The sequence below is a fragment of the Puma concolor genome, chromosome A3 (assembly GCF_028749965.1).
Source record: "Puma concolor isolate L17-30 chromosome A3, mPumCon1.1.hap2, whole genome shotgun sequence".
Taxonomy (NCBI): Eukaryota; Metazoa; Chordata; class Mammalia; order Carnivora; family Felidae; genus Puma; species Puma concolor.
Genome location: NC_141669.1, coordinates 73,739,522 through 73,752,996, shown reverse-complemented (window position 1 = coordinate 73,752,996; position 13,475 = coordinate 73,739,522). Strand labels below are relative to the sequence as shown.

At 39.2% G+C, this 13,475-nt stretch overlaps 1 protein-coding gene across 3 annotated transcripts in view; it reads right to left on the bottom strand.

The window, feature by feature from the left end:
* Positions 1–13,475, bottom strand: part of LOC147582531 (uncharacterized) — a 244,490-nt gene that overhangs the window by 95,321 nt on the left and 135,694 nt on the right. For 2 of the 3 annotated variants that reach the window (XR_015249228.1, XM_086701148.1), the window contains exon 3: positions 5,968–6,117. The exons of the other annotated variant lie outside the window; for it this stretch is intronic. The gene's annotated coding sequence lies outside the window, so the exon portion shown is untranslated. The remainder of the gene's footprint in view (positions 1–5,967; positions 6,118–13,475) is intronic. 3 annotated transcript variants of the gene reach the window in all.

Here is a 13,475-nt window from a genome sequence, read left to right as displayed (position 1 = left end):
GTTTGTGGGTTTGAGCCCTGCTTCAGGCTCCATGCTAAGCCTGCTTGGGATTCTCTCTCTCTCTTACCCTCCCCTGCTCACACGTGAACACACACTCTCTCTCAAAATAAATAAATGAATAAATAATAAATAAAAAAATCTTAAAAAATTCCGTGGGGGTGCCTGGGTTGGCTCAGTCAGATGAGCGTCTGACTTCAGCTCAGGTCATGATCTCACAATTTGGTCTGTGAATTTGAGCTCCGTGTAGGGCTCTGTGCTGACAGCTCAGGCCTGGAGCTTGCTTTGGATTCTGCGTCTCCCTCACTCTCTGCCCATCCCCCACTCATACTCTGTCTGTCTCTCAAAAATAAATAAATGTTAAAAAAAAAAAATTCCGTGGTTTTAAGCTACCAAGTATTTGGCACTTTGTTAGGGTAGTTCTAGGAAACTAATACACAAAGTAAGCAGGACTCCCTAAGTTACCATCTGATAGGATAGATTTCAAAGCCAAAAACATTAAATGTGACAGAAATGAATATTTTATAAGGATAAATAATAGAGCCCATCAAAGAAAATATATGTTGATATGTTGTTACCAAACATCAACACAGAAAAGTATTTATGGCAAAATTGCTCAGAAACAGAAATGTTGATAAAACTACTCTCAGTGGGGAGGGGGTAATACTTCTCTTTAATAATTTGACAGCTCACATTGACAAATGGTAGATGAGGGATAAACAGGACTTGAATAAGACAAGCAGCAATCTGATGTGCCTCACAGAAATGGGGTGCTAAGGAAGTCACACATTTGCACTCACAACTACTTAGTTATGTCTAAAAACTGTAGCTTCTCAATTCCTTATAATGATCGAATCTTCCTCACCAGCTTTTCCTCATTGGCACTAAAAGGAGTGGTTCTTACCTTTGCTAACTAATGGTACCTCAGTCTGTCTTGGGTCTTTTGTCTCTTTGGGGTGTATACTCAGAGTTCTGCATTTCTTCTTCCACACCCTACCACTCTCAAAAGGATATCTGCGGTTCAGCAGAGAGGGCTTGGATCTATGTGGGCAGGACCCGGTGTTGCCTTCAGAGTCACCAGGTTTCTGTAATGATGTCCCTGATGTACCTAATTAGGGGGAATCCACTGCTTAGGTCTGTGGCTGGTAGCCTCCTTATCCTCCTCTGAACTCAGGCAGGCTCTAACAGCCCTGCTTAGGATTTGGAAGCCTGGTTTGCGCGTTCTTCCACGCCAAACTAACATCAGACCTCTAGCTTTTGCCATCCACCTACAGCTTCTGGGACCGGGTCAGCTCAACCCTCACTCTGGAAGCCAGCCACCCACTTTGGAGGGGATATGGGAACTTCTGACTGCTTCCACACCACACAGAGGTTGAGGGAGACAAGGGGTCCAACTTGTGCCCTTTCTCTGCCTACCTTCACCACAGGACCATGCTTATATTATCACAGTCTGGCTTGTCCCCACATGACGGTGAGGAGGCCACACTTAAGAGCTAGACGTTCCTAAGAGTTCTAAATGGAAGGGAGGTACAAGTCCACTCTGATGACAGCTTTTCTTTCTCGTTTCTTTTCTTTTAAAGTGTTTATTTATTTATTTTTGAGGTGGGGGAGGGAGAGAGAGAGAGAGAGAGAGGGAATGAATCTCAAGTAGGCTTACATGGCCAGTGCAGAGCTGGACGCGGGGCTCGAACTCACAAACCATGAGATCATGACCCAAGCCAAAATCAAGAGTCGGAAGCTCAACTGACTGAACTACCCAGGCGCCACCTCCTTCTTTTTTTATTCCAGCTTTTCTGACATCTTATTGCTTGAAGCCACTATGCCCTACCATCAGGACCAATATCACCCTCAAAACCACTCTGTCCAAGATGATAGCCAGAATAAGGTGGTCAGAACACGGTCTTTTCCCTTTTCCACTACAGCGGACAAGAGCAAGACAGAAAAAGTGATCTCCTAACAAGGACTTCACAGACTGAGTTCTGTCTACTTGTGGTTTACTTTAACCGCAGCATGCAAAAATCCCTGAGGCCTGTATCTGGATATGCTAATGAACATAAGGAATTTAGAAAATCCTTTTCTCTCTGGTGAAAGCTTGATTTTTAAGAATATTGTTCTACTTTAGATTTTAAAAAATTCTATTTTGGTGATCAAAAGCTGAACATAGACTACCACTCTCTCTTTTTACCCTGCTGTAACTGTCCAAATTTTCACCTAAGGCAACAGATTACTCTGGGCAGTGGAAGAAAAACACAAATATGGAAATGTGAAAGAGAAAAGCACATTAATTTAAAGCACAAATCTTATCCCTGTTTACACAGGGTTTCTATAAACAGAGAAAACACGTTCTTTTTGATTGCTTACAGCATATCCATAAAAATTGATCATGTACTTGGCCCAAAGAAAATCTTAATAGATTCCAGAGACATAAAGATTGTACAAGCCACATTCTCTGCCCACAATTCAATTAAGCTAGAAATCAACAGAAGAATATAAAAACATAACAAAATAGAAACACTTAACCACGTTAAAATGAAAGAATGCTTTCTAAAATATCCCCTTCATTAAAAAGGAAATAAAACCTGAGATCACAGTGTATTTAGACATTAACAAAAGGATAGCAATTTATAATAAAACCTATGGGAAATGGCAAAAGTCATAGTCAAAGGAAAATTTATGACCTTAAATATCTTTATTATTAAAAAAAATTTTTTTTAATGTTTATTTATTTTAAGAGAGAGAGACAGAGAGAGATATAGAGCATGAGTGGTGGAAGGGCAGAGAGAGAGAGAGAGAGACACAGAATCCGAAGCAGGCTCCAGGCTCCAAGCTGTCAGCACAGAGCCCAACATGGGGCTTGAACCCATGAACCGTGAGATTGTGACCTGAGTCAGATGCTTAACTGACTGAGCCACCCAGGCGTCCCAATATCTTTATTATTTTATAAAAGAAAATATGAAAACAAATGAACTGGTCTTGTACCACAGTAGTATAGATGTCTAGGTGTTTCCTAGCCTCCTAAATTTTCCTGCAAAAAAAAAAAAAAAAAAAAAGAAAAATCTAAAGTACAGAATTAAATATATTTTAAAAACCTATTCTTTTTTTTATTTAAAAAAGATTTATTTATTTATTTTTAAGAGAGAAAGTGCAAGTGGAGGAGGGACAAAGACTGAGAGGCAGAGAGAGAGAGAGAGAGAGAGAGAGAGAGAATCCCAAGCAGGCTCTGTACTGTCAGCACAGAGCCCAATGCAGGGCTCGAACCCACAAACAGTAAGATCAGGACCCAAGACAAAATAGGACACTGAACTGACTGAGCCACCCAGGTGCCCCTTAAAAGCCCATTCTGAAAAGCACTCAATAGGACTGTAAAACAGCAAGGAGTGACCAGGGCAATATCTAAAGGAAAAAAGGGACTCAAAGAGTACCTAAGTCACATTTCCCTCAAGGACATTTGTCTAACTTGGCAAACTTAAGCTTAGGTTGATAGTCATGGCTTGTTGAAGCTTGAGGACAGAAGACAAGACCTAGAGACCCCTAAAATTGGTAAATCTAATAGGAAAACCTGCCCATTCCATTTAGGATCCTTTGTTGTAGCATTATGCCCTCATTGTAGGGGAAAAATTTAAATGTACTACCCTAACACACATGTACATATACACACACACATGACTTCAAGGAGTGTTGCACTGGCACTGAGCAGAACAGAAGGGGTAAAATGATCATTGATCACTTAAAACTGACAGCCAACCCATAAGCAGAGCTAAACTCAAATTCATATGACCTAGGTAATCCCAAAAGTCTCAAACCATAAGTTCTAAACTAGAAGTGACTTGGGAGTCTGTTCAAAACAAACTCTCCCTAAAAAAAACAAAAATAGAAACAAAAACAAAAACAAAAACCCTCTCTATAAAATGTACAGTAAGGGGTTAACTCAGCTGGCTTGGGCTGCCCAAACCCTCTACACTCTAAACCAAGGGCTGTTCTCTGACAAGTTCTTTAGAATATCTTGCATGATAAGTATCTGATACAGGCAAGTTATCTTGCCTGATAACTGGGGCCACAGGCCACACCCAACAGGGTACACTAACAATGTGATTTCTTAGTGTTTTTTTTTGTTTTGAGAGAGAAAAGAGCAGGCACCATGTGCAGCACAGAGCCAGACTTGGACTCAAAACAATGTGATTTTTGGTGACGGCATTGGCCCACACCACACTTGACTTTCAGAGACACTGACCACTGAATAACTAAGTTCAGTCACACAAGCGTTCTATGCCTACATGATGGAACCACAATAAAAACCCCGGACTCTGGGGCTCATGGGTGGCTGAGTTGGTTAAGAATCTGACTCCTGATTTCAGCTCAAGTCATGATCTCACAGTTTATGAGTTGGAGCCCCCTGTTGGGTTCTATGCTGACAGCATGGAGCCTGCTTGGGATTGTCTCTCTCTCCCTCTCTCTCTGTCATGTATGTGTTCTCTCTCTCTCAAAAATAAATAAGAAAACTTAAAAAAAAAAAAAAAAAAACCCTGGACACCAAAGCTCAGGTGAGCTTTCCTGGTAGGCAATACTTCATTTGTAAATAATATTGTTGTACAGTAGAGAATCCAAATGAACATCCTGGTAAATTATTAGAATTAACAATTACAATTATTAGAATTCAGCAAGGTTGGTAAATACATCAATACACAAAAATCAATTGCATGTCTATGCATCAGGAATAAGAGTCAAAAATTTCTTAATCTAAGAAAAAGTACAGAGGGATGAGAAAGAAAAAGCCTACATACCAGCAAAGAAATAGAGCCTGGGAAATAAAATATAATTAAAGATTATTGGTGGATGGGCCAAATACATGAAAACTGCATAGGGGCAAAAAAAAAACTGGGGCATTCATGGAAATTTAGTATATGATAAAGATGGCATTCAAAGGGGAGAAGATGTACTCTTAATAAGCACTATTGGTACAGATGGCTTAATATTTCAAAAAACATAAAGTTAAAATGATTTATTTTTGCAACAAAATAAACTCCAGAGGATCTCACATATAAATTAAAAGTTAATAAAGGTGGTGCACCTGGGTGGCTCAGTCGGTTGAGCATCTGACTTCGGCTCAGGTCGTAATCTCACAGTTCACAGGTTGGAGACCCACACGGGGTTTTGTGCTGACAGCAGGGGGGCCTGCTTCAGATTCTCTATCTCCCTCTCTCTCTGCCCCTCCCATACTCATGCTCTCTCTCTCTCTCTCTTCTATTCTCTCTCCCTTTCTTTCAAAAATAAGTAAACATTAAAAAGAAATTAACAAAAAAGTTAAAGGCATAAAACACTACTGAAAACAAAATGAAAGGAAATATATAATTAAAAAAAATCACCTAAGCATAAAACAGGAATAAATCTAAGAGAAAATATAATGACCTCTACTCAGGAAACTATAAAATGTCACTGAAAAAATTAAAGAAGATCGAAATAGCCATGTTAATGAATTAGTAGATTCAATATTGTAAAGATGCCAATTCTTTCTAAATTGATCAATAGATGTAAATGTAAACCCATTCAAGATCCCAACAGGTGTTTACAGAAATCAACAAAGGTCTATGGAAGGGCAAAGATCCAAGAAGAGCCAAAATACACCTGAACAAAGTGAGTAGATTTGGTTAATCAGTTATGAAGACTTGCTAAAGACTATAGTAATAAGATGATCTGGTTTGGGAACAAGAAGAAAGAAATTGAAAAAAATAAGAGCACAGCTATGTGGGAAGCTTGGTCTTTGAACAAAGCTGGCAAAGCAATCCCTGAGGAAAGAATAGACTTTTCAGTACATCATAGCAGGACAACTGGGCATCTCATAGGGAAAAAACTAAATGAGGAACTTTGTAAATTAGATTTGTATTCTTTCCTGTTAGAGGATTATATACTTCTACCCATTGCCATATGATTTGTAATGCCTCCCTGTACAAGGAGCATATGTTCCCAACTCACTGTGTCTGGCTTGAGCACTTGCGTATGCCACATCCATGGAGGTTATTTAAGTTAACAGGGTCTAGCTCTTTCCTTCTGCCCCAAGAATGACATATCTCATAAAGGGCTGTCTTTTCTGCCTGGTTTCCAGAATGAGAAGACACATGGGACCTGCAAGGAAAAAACACCGTAGGGTAGAGCTGAAGTAGCAAATCTGCAGTTGCTGACATTAATAAGAGCAATATATTTTGGTGCAAGCCACTAAAATTTTGAGGGTTGTTTGTTACTTCAGCAAAGCTGACTAATAGAGACACCCTGTTCACATCTTACATGAAAATGAATTCCAGGTGGGTGAAATATGTAAATATGAAAGCAAAAACAATAACGATTTTAGAAGATGATATGGGAAGTATGTCTTCATCAACCTAGGAGAGGGAAGATATCTTGTTATTTGTACTTTTCCTGTTTTTAATCCTATAACATGTCATCAGTGCTATTTTTTGCAGTTAATGTTTGTTTTTTTAACTTTTTATGTTTTTATTTTGTTTTTGAGAGAGAGAGGGACAGTGAAAGCAGGGGAGGGGCAGAGAGAGAGGGAGACACAGAATCTGAAGCAGGCTCCGGGCTCCCAGTTGTCAACACAGATCCTGACATGGGGCTTGAACTCACCAACCGTGAGATCATGACCTGAGATGAAGCTGGTTGCTTAACCAGCTGAGCCACCCAGGTGCCCCAGTTAATGTTTATTTATGTCTACCTGCATGTTTATTACTTCCGTTGCTTTTCATTCTTCTTGCATCTCACACCTACTTCAGGCATCCCTGTCTGTATGGGTTCTCTCCCTACATGGAAGAAAGGATTGCTTTCCTTCTCCCTGAAATATATCCTTTAGCCTTTACTAAGGCCCTTCGGATGATTTCACTTTTTGATGGTTTCATTTTTCACTTCTTTCTTTCACTTTTGTTTGTCTGAAAACATCTCTATTCCTTTCTTCATCACTCTTAAAAGGAATCTTTTCAGGCATAGAATCCTAGGGTGCAGTTATTTCCTTTCGGTAGATGAAGATATCCTTCCATGATCTTCTGACTTCCAATGTTGCTGTCCAGCACTGTGCTGTCAGTCTCACTGTCATTCATTTGAAAGTATTCTGTCTTCTGTGGATGCTTTTATGATTTTATCCTTGCTTCTGGTGTTCTCCAGCTTTACTATGCCATGTATAGTTACAGATTTCTTTGTATTTATCATGCATAGGGATTCATGAATATTCTTAAATCTGTACATTGGTGTCTTTCATCAGTTATGGGAAATTCTCAGGCATTATGTCTTCAATATTGCTGCACTCTCTTTCCTTGCACATATTAGTCAGGGTTTTCCAGAAAAACAGAATGAACACTGCATGTGTGTGTCTGTGTGTGTGCATCTGTGTCTGGAGAGAGAGAGAGAGAGAGAGAGAGAGAGAGAGATTTTATGTAATTTGCTCATATGATTGTGGAGGCTTGGTGAGTCTAAAATCCAGAGTAGGCTGGCAGGCTGGCGACTTACAGAAGAGTGGCAGTCTGTGTCCAAAGACAGTCTGCTGGTAGAATTCCTTTCTGCTTGAAGAGATCAGTCTTCTCTCAGGGCCTTCAACTGATTTCATGAGGCCCATCCACATAATGGAGGGTCATCTGCTTTACTCAAAGTCTAATGATTAAAATGTTTATCTTGCCTAAAAAATGCCCTCACTGAAATATCTAGAATAATGTTTGACCAAATATCTGGGTACCATGCCCTAGGCAAGTTGACACAGTAACACCAACTATTACACTGTAGAACTCTATTCAGGTACATTTTAAACCTTCTCACTTTGTGTCTTTCCCTTTTTTATTCTCTATACCTGTTTCTTTCTGTAAAATTATGGCAGATTTTTGTGATCTACATTCTGTTTCACTAATTCTTTTTTTTTTAATTTTTTAAAAACATTTATTCATTTTTTGATAGAGACAGACAGAGCGTGAGCGGGGGAGGGGCAGAGAGAGAGGGAGACACAGAATCCAAAGCAGGCTCCAGGCTCCAAACTGACAGCACAGAGCCCAACACGGGGCTCAAACACACAGACTGTGAGATCATGACCTGAGCCACCCAGGCGCCCCTTCACTAATTCTTTTTATATCTAATCTTCTGTTAAACCCATTTGATTTATAATTTCAATTACCAAGTTTCCTTTCCATAAGGTTTATTTGGTTCATTCTCTAATATGCTTGGTCATTCCTCATGTTAGTGTTGTTGTTGTTGTTGTTTTTTAATTTACATCCAAGTTAGTTAGCATATAGTGCAATAGTGCAATAATGATTTCAGGACTAGATTCCAGAGATTCACTCATGTTATTGTTCTTTATTCATTTCCTCCATAATTTTCTTTTATTTCATATTCTGTTTCTGATAATTCCTGTACCTGAAGTCTTTGATGAGCTGATGGCGTTAACTCTGATTTCTGCCGGCTTTCATCATATTGTCTTGTTTTCTTTTGTATATCATAGTTTTTTATTATATACTACATTCTATAGAAGTTTATCTCTGGGAATTTTTGAGGTCTGGAATGAAGGTAGGTTTCCTTCTGCCAGGTGCCTGAGGGCACATTCTGCCCAAGAACACTTTAAGCTAAATCCTCAGCCTGATCATGTAGATAAAGCAAATTCATTTGATTATAAATTCTCAAGTGAGATTTTGTTTACCCCTTTTACTTAGTAAGATTTGAGGCAGAAAATTCTCCTTGCAGTCTTCTGTGGTTTCTCTGGGGTGAATAGATTTATTGCTTGCTCGTCTTACACTAGAATAAGGGTGAGGCTTTTAAGGTCCTAATTTCATTATAGATGTCCCCTCCCAACTCTTGGGGTCCCTGAACTTTGTCTCTTGTCTTCAGTACCTATGAAGCCATAAAAACCAAAGTTTGTGTTTACCTAGTTCAGCAAATGCCCTCAATGAAAAAAATCAATTTTATTACTCAGCTTATATCTCTGGGTTATTTTATCCCTTTTCACTCAGTTTTTGGCCTGAGTATTCCTCACTTTCTTGCTAGATCACTAATGCATTAAAAAAGATGGTTGTAAATTTTATTTTATTTTTTTTTATTTGTTTTCCCCTGAAGGGTTGACCAGGTTACCTAGTCTGCCATACTTCAAGAAATGGACATAATTTCTGCAGGTATAGTAACATTGGCGATAAAGCTGCAGTGGGCAAATCTTTATTAGATTTCCAGGTACTTCCGACTTTTGACTTGGGAGACAGTCTGTCTTTTTAGCCAACTTCTTTAGAACTCCAATCTAATAAGTGTTTTCTTCACAAGATTAACTCTGAAACAGTGACTTAATTTCCAAGTCCTTCATGCTCTGTTAGGCTTAGGGGCACATAGCACCAGAGCTGAGTTACAGTTGATTTACATTGACTCTCTCCTTGCAACTTTGTAAATTTTTTTGTTACTTGAAAATGAGACATTATTTAAACAGAATGGTTTTTAAAATATACAGAATGAAGCAGAGAAAAATATATGTAAATGGTTAACTGTTTAATCCGAAAAAAACATAGGTCCTTGGTATCTGTCTGGACACCTAAAGTCATGCATTTGTTGTGAATCAGTAAGTTTATAAATACCAACACAAGATACAATTTTCCCCATGAACTGCACTATATTATCACTGAAGTTTTAAATTCCCTCAAACTTTTAAATATTGTCTAAATATAGGAACAGAGTCTTTTATAGAACTATTAAGATAAATTAAAATAAACCTATTCTACCTTGTACAATGATTGATTTAACATTATCTGTAAAGTGGTCTGAAACTGCAAAATCCAGTCTATGCTGATGAGACCATGCAATTGTGCTTGTTCAAAAGTGTGAACAGTGGAGAATGACAAGTCACAGGAGATTGGCAGGGTTCCCCTGCCCTTCTGAGTGATTATCCAGCCTCAGAGCTGGAAGAAGTGTGAGGAGATCGTAGAGGAAGATACAATATGAATGCAGAAAGCCAAGGACCCAGCTCAGAAGGTATTCTTGATGCTATAAATGCCTCCTTAAAGAATATGATCGGGGTGCCTGGGTGGCTCAGTCGGTTGAGTGTCCAACTTTGGCCCAGGTCATGATGCCACACTTTGTGGGTTCAAGCCCCGCATCAGGCTCTGTGCTGACAGCTCAGAGCCTGGAGCCTGCTTCAGATTCTTGTCTCCCTCTCTCTCTGCCCCTCCCCTGCTTGCACTCTGTCTCTCTGTCTCCCAAGAAATAAATAAATACTTAAAAAAAATTAAAGAATATGATTGACAACTGCCTTTTGTCTCCTTTGCAACTCTATCCATTTCCTGGCATGAACATTTAATGTATTTCTGAAACAAAGTAATTGCCTTTGAATGTAGGGTGATTCCCTGTGAGTTGAATAAGGAATTTATGCTAGGGCATGAATTTCTTCAGCTTGAGAGGAGGGTCAGCTGAGGCCACCTCCCCTATTAGTGTCACATTATCCAGACTGTTGAGTCAACTTTTACTTTTGGTGCTTTCTTTGCAGTAGTAGAAGCTACATTGCCTATTGCTTCATGGACATGCCTCTATAGACCTCCTGAATCCCATTTCTGTAAAAGGTAATTATTTCCAGTGCATTTCCTCACTGAATTTTTATTGTTTTATTTCTCACTTGAAAAGTAGTTGTGCCCTGGCCAGGAAGATGCTAAATAGTGTTGTAAACTAACCTCTCCCCGCAACCCCCTCCCCACAGTCTGTGTGTCTTTAGATAGAATATGGGTGACTTATCACATCATCAACCTCAAATGAAAGAGATTTTAACAATGGCTTGTAATTATCCCCAAAGTATTTTCTGCCTAAGAATAATTACTTTCTGAGAGTTTTACCTTTTCTTCAACAACATTAGAACGAGAGACTAGCTTTCTTTTTCTTTGCAGGGCTACACACACACACACACACACACACACACACACACACACACACACATATGATACCTCTTATACTTCTTGAGATTTACTGCATATGCAGCTGATGATGGAGAACAGCAAGACTGCACTGAGCTGGGGCTGGTGGGCAGCAGGCTAGGCACACCTCCTTGATTGGGTTAGTGACTTGGATACCCCAGACTTGTGGCAATTTATTCACATTTGTGCTCTCACAAAATTACAAGGTTCTGCTTGTATCGAAACTTCAGGGCCATCCAAAGATAGTGAAGTCAGAAAACATTAAGTCTACGAATGTCAGTGACCAGGTATTTCCAAACATATGGAGTATACTTGGACTTTTATGAGCCTTCAAATAACTGGATCTCAGAGTTAGCATTTTACATAATTCAGTATATTTCTTTTCCATCTGTTAAAGTCTATAGAGAGCAGACTTTTATGTTTCTCTATGAAAGAAACTGGAGACTCAGTTCATTGAAATTTATCTGACATCAAATATCAAGACCAACCATGAGAATTGTTAATTTGCTGCTCAGACCTTTGCATTCATTGGCATTTTCTCTCCTTGGAGCATTAATTCTGAATACAAAAGAATCCATCAAATCTCTTTCCCTGCCAGTTTTGATAGTTGCTTTTAAAACAAGTTTTCCATGTTCTTATAAATAGCTCTCCTCAATGATGCAGTGTATATCCTTTCAGATATCAGAGAAAGAAGAGGAGTTTCATATCAGTAGTAAAAGCACCAATATGTGATATCTTTGGGAGAACTTCAGTTGTATAGAGTTATTCAGGCCCCAGTCATCCAGGCCTTTTGTTTTTCCTTGTATCTATTTTGGAGGAAATACTTCTCCTGATCACTCCAGTACTGGAAGTGAAGCCAGGGAAAAGATTCCTCAGAGTTATTATCTTCTCTATTCACCCAAGTTTGCTAAAAGGAAACGTTTTGCCCAACAGCATGAAATATGGACTCTAGGATATTACAGTGACGCTGGGATATCAGTGGAGATCCTTAGATACAAAGGAAAATTAGGTTCAACCTTTAGAATTTTACCCTTGTGTTTTGCCCTTCAAACAGCACACATATAAAAATTAATGATGATTAAATATTCAACAAATACAAAACTTACCAAAGGTAATTTCTATTTCAAGAAGAAAACTGAGTCACCTTTTTAAAAAGGTGGAGTGGGAGCTTGGCTGGCTCAGTCGGTTAAGTTTCCTACTCTTGATTTCGGCTCAGGTCATGATCTCAGGGTCTGTGGGATCGAGCCCTGCACCGAGCTCTGTGCTCACAGCACTGAAACTGCTTGGGATTCTCTCTCTCCCTTTTTCTCTAACTCTCCTCTGTTCACACTGTCTCTTTCTCTCAAAATAAATAAATAAACTTTAAAAAAAGCTATAGTGTTTGGCTTTTAATATACATTTTATAACTATTCCAAAGATAATTTTTTTTTTCGAATTAACTCACTGGTTTTATTTTTTTTTTTTTGAAAGTTGAGTGTTTATTTTTTTTTATTTATATATGAAATTTATTGTCAAATTGGTTTCCATACAACACCCAGTGCTCATCCCAAAAGGTGCCCTCCTCAGTACCCATCACCCACCCTCTCCTCCCTCCCACCCCCCATCAACCCTTAGTTTGTTCTCAGTTCTCAACAGCCTCTTATGCTTTGGCTCTCTCCCACTCTAACCTCTTTTTTTTTTTTTGTTCCCCTCCCCCATGGGTTTCTCTTAAGTTTCTCAGGATCCACATAAGAGTGAAACCATATGGTATCTGTCTTTCTCTGTATGGCTTATTTCACTTAGCATCACACTCTCCAGTTCCATCCACGTTGCTACAAAAGGCCATATTTCATTTTTTCTCATTGCCACGTAGTACTCCATTGTGTATATAAACCACAATTTCTTTATCCATTCATCAGTTGATGGACATTTAGGCTCTTTCCATTATTTGGCTATTGTTGAGAGTGCTGCTATGAACATTGGGGTACAAGTGCCCCTATGCATCAGTACTCCTGTGTCCCTTGGATAAATTCCTAGCAGTGCTATTGCTGGGTCATAGGGTAGGTCTATTTTTAATTTTCTGAGGAACCTCCACATTGCTTTCCAGAGCGGCTGCACCAATTTGCATTCCCACCAACAGTGCAAGAGGGTTCCCGTTTCTCCACATCCTCTCCAGCATCTATAGTCTCCTGATTTGTTCATTTTGGCCACTCTGACTGGCGTGAGGTGATACCTGAGTGTGGTTTTGATTTGTATTTCCCTGAGAAGGAGCGACGCTGAACATCTTTTCATGTGCCTGTTGGCCATCCGGATGTCTTCTTTAGAGAAGTGTCTATTCATGTTTTCTGCCCATTTCTTCACTGGGTTATTTGCTTTTCGGGTGTGGAGTTTGGTGAGCTCTTTATAGATTTTGGATACTAGCCCTTTGTCCGATATGTCATTTGCAAATATCTTTTCCCATTCCGTTGGTTGCCTTTTAGTTTTGTTGGTTGTTTCCTTTGCTGTGCAGAAGCTTTTTATCTTCATAAGGTCCCAGTAATTCACTTTTGCTTTTAATTCCCTTGCCTTTGGGGATGTGTTGAGGAAGAGATTGCTACG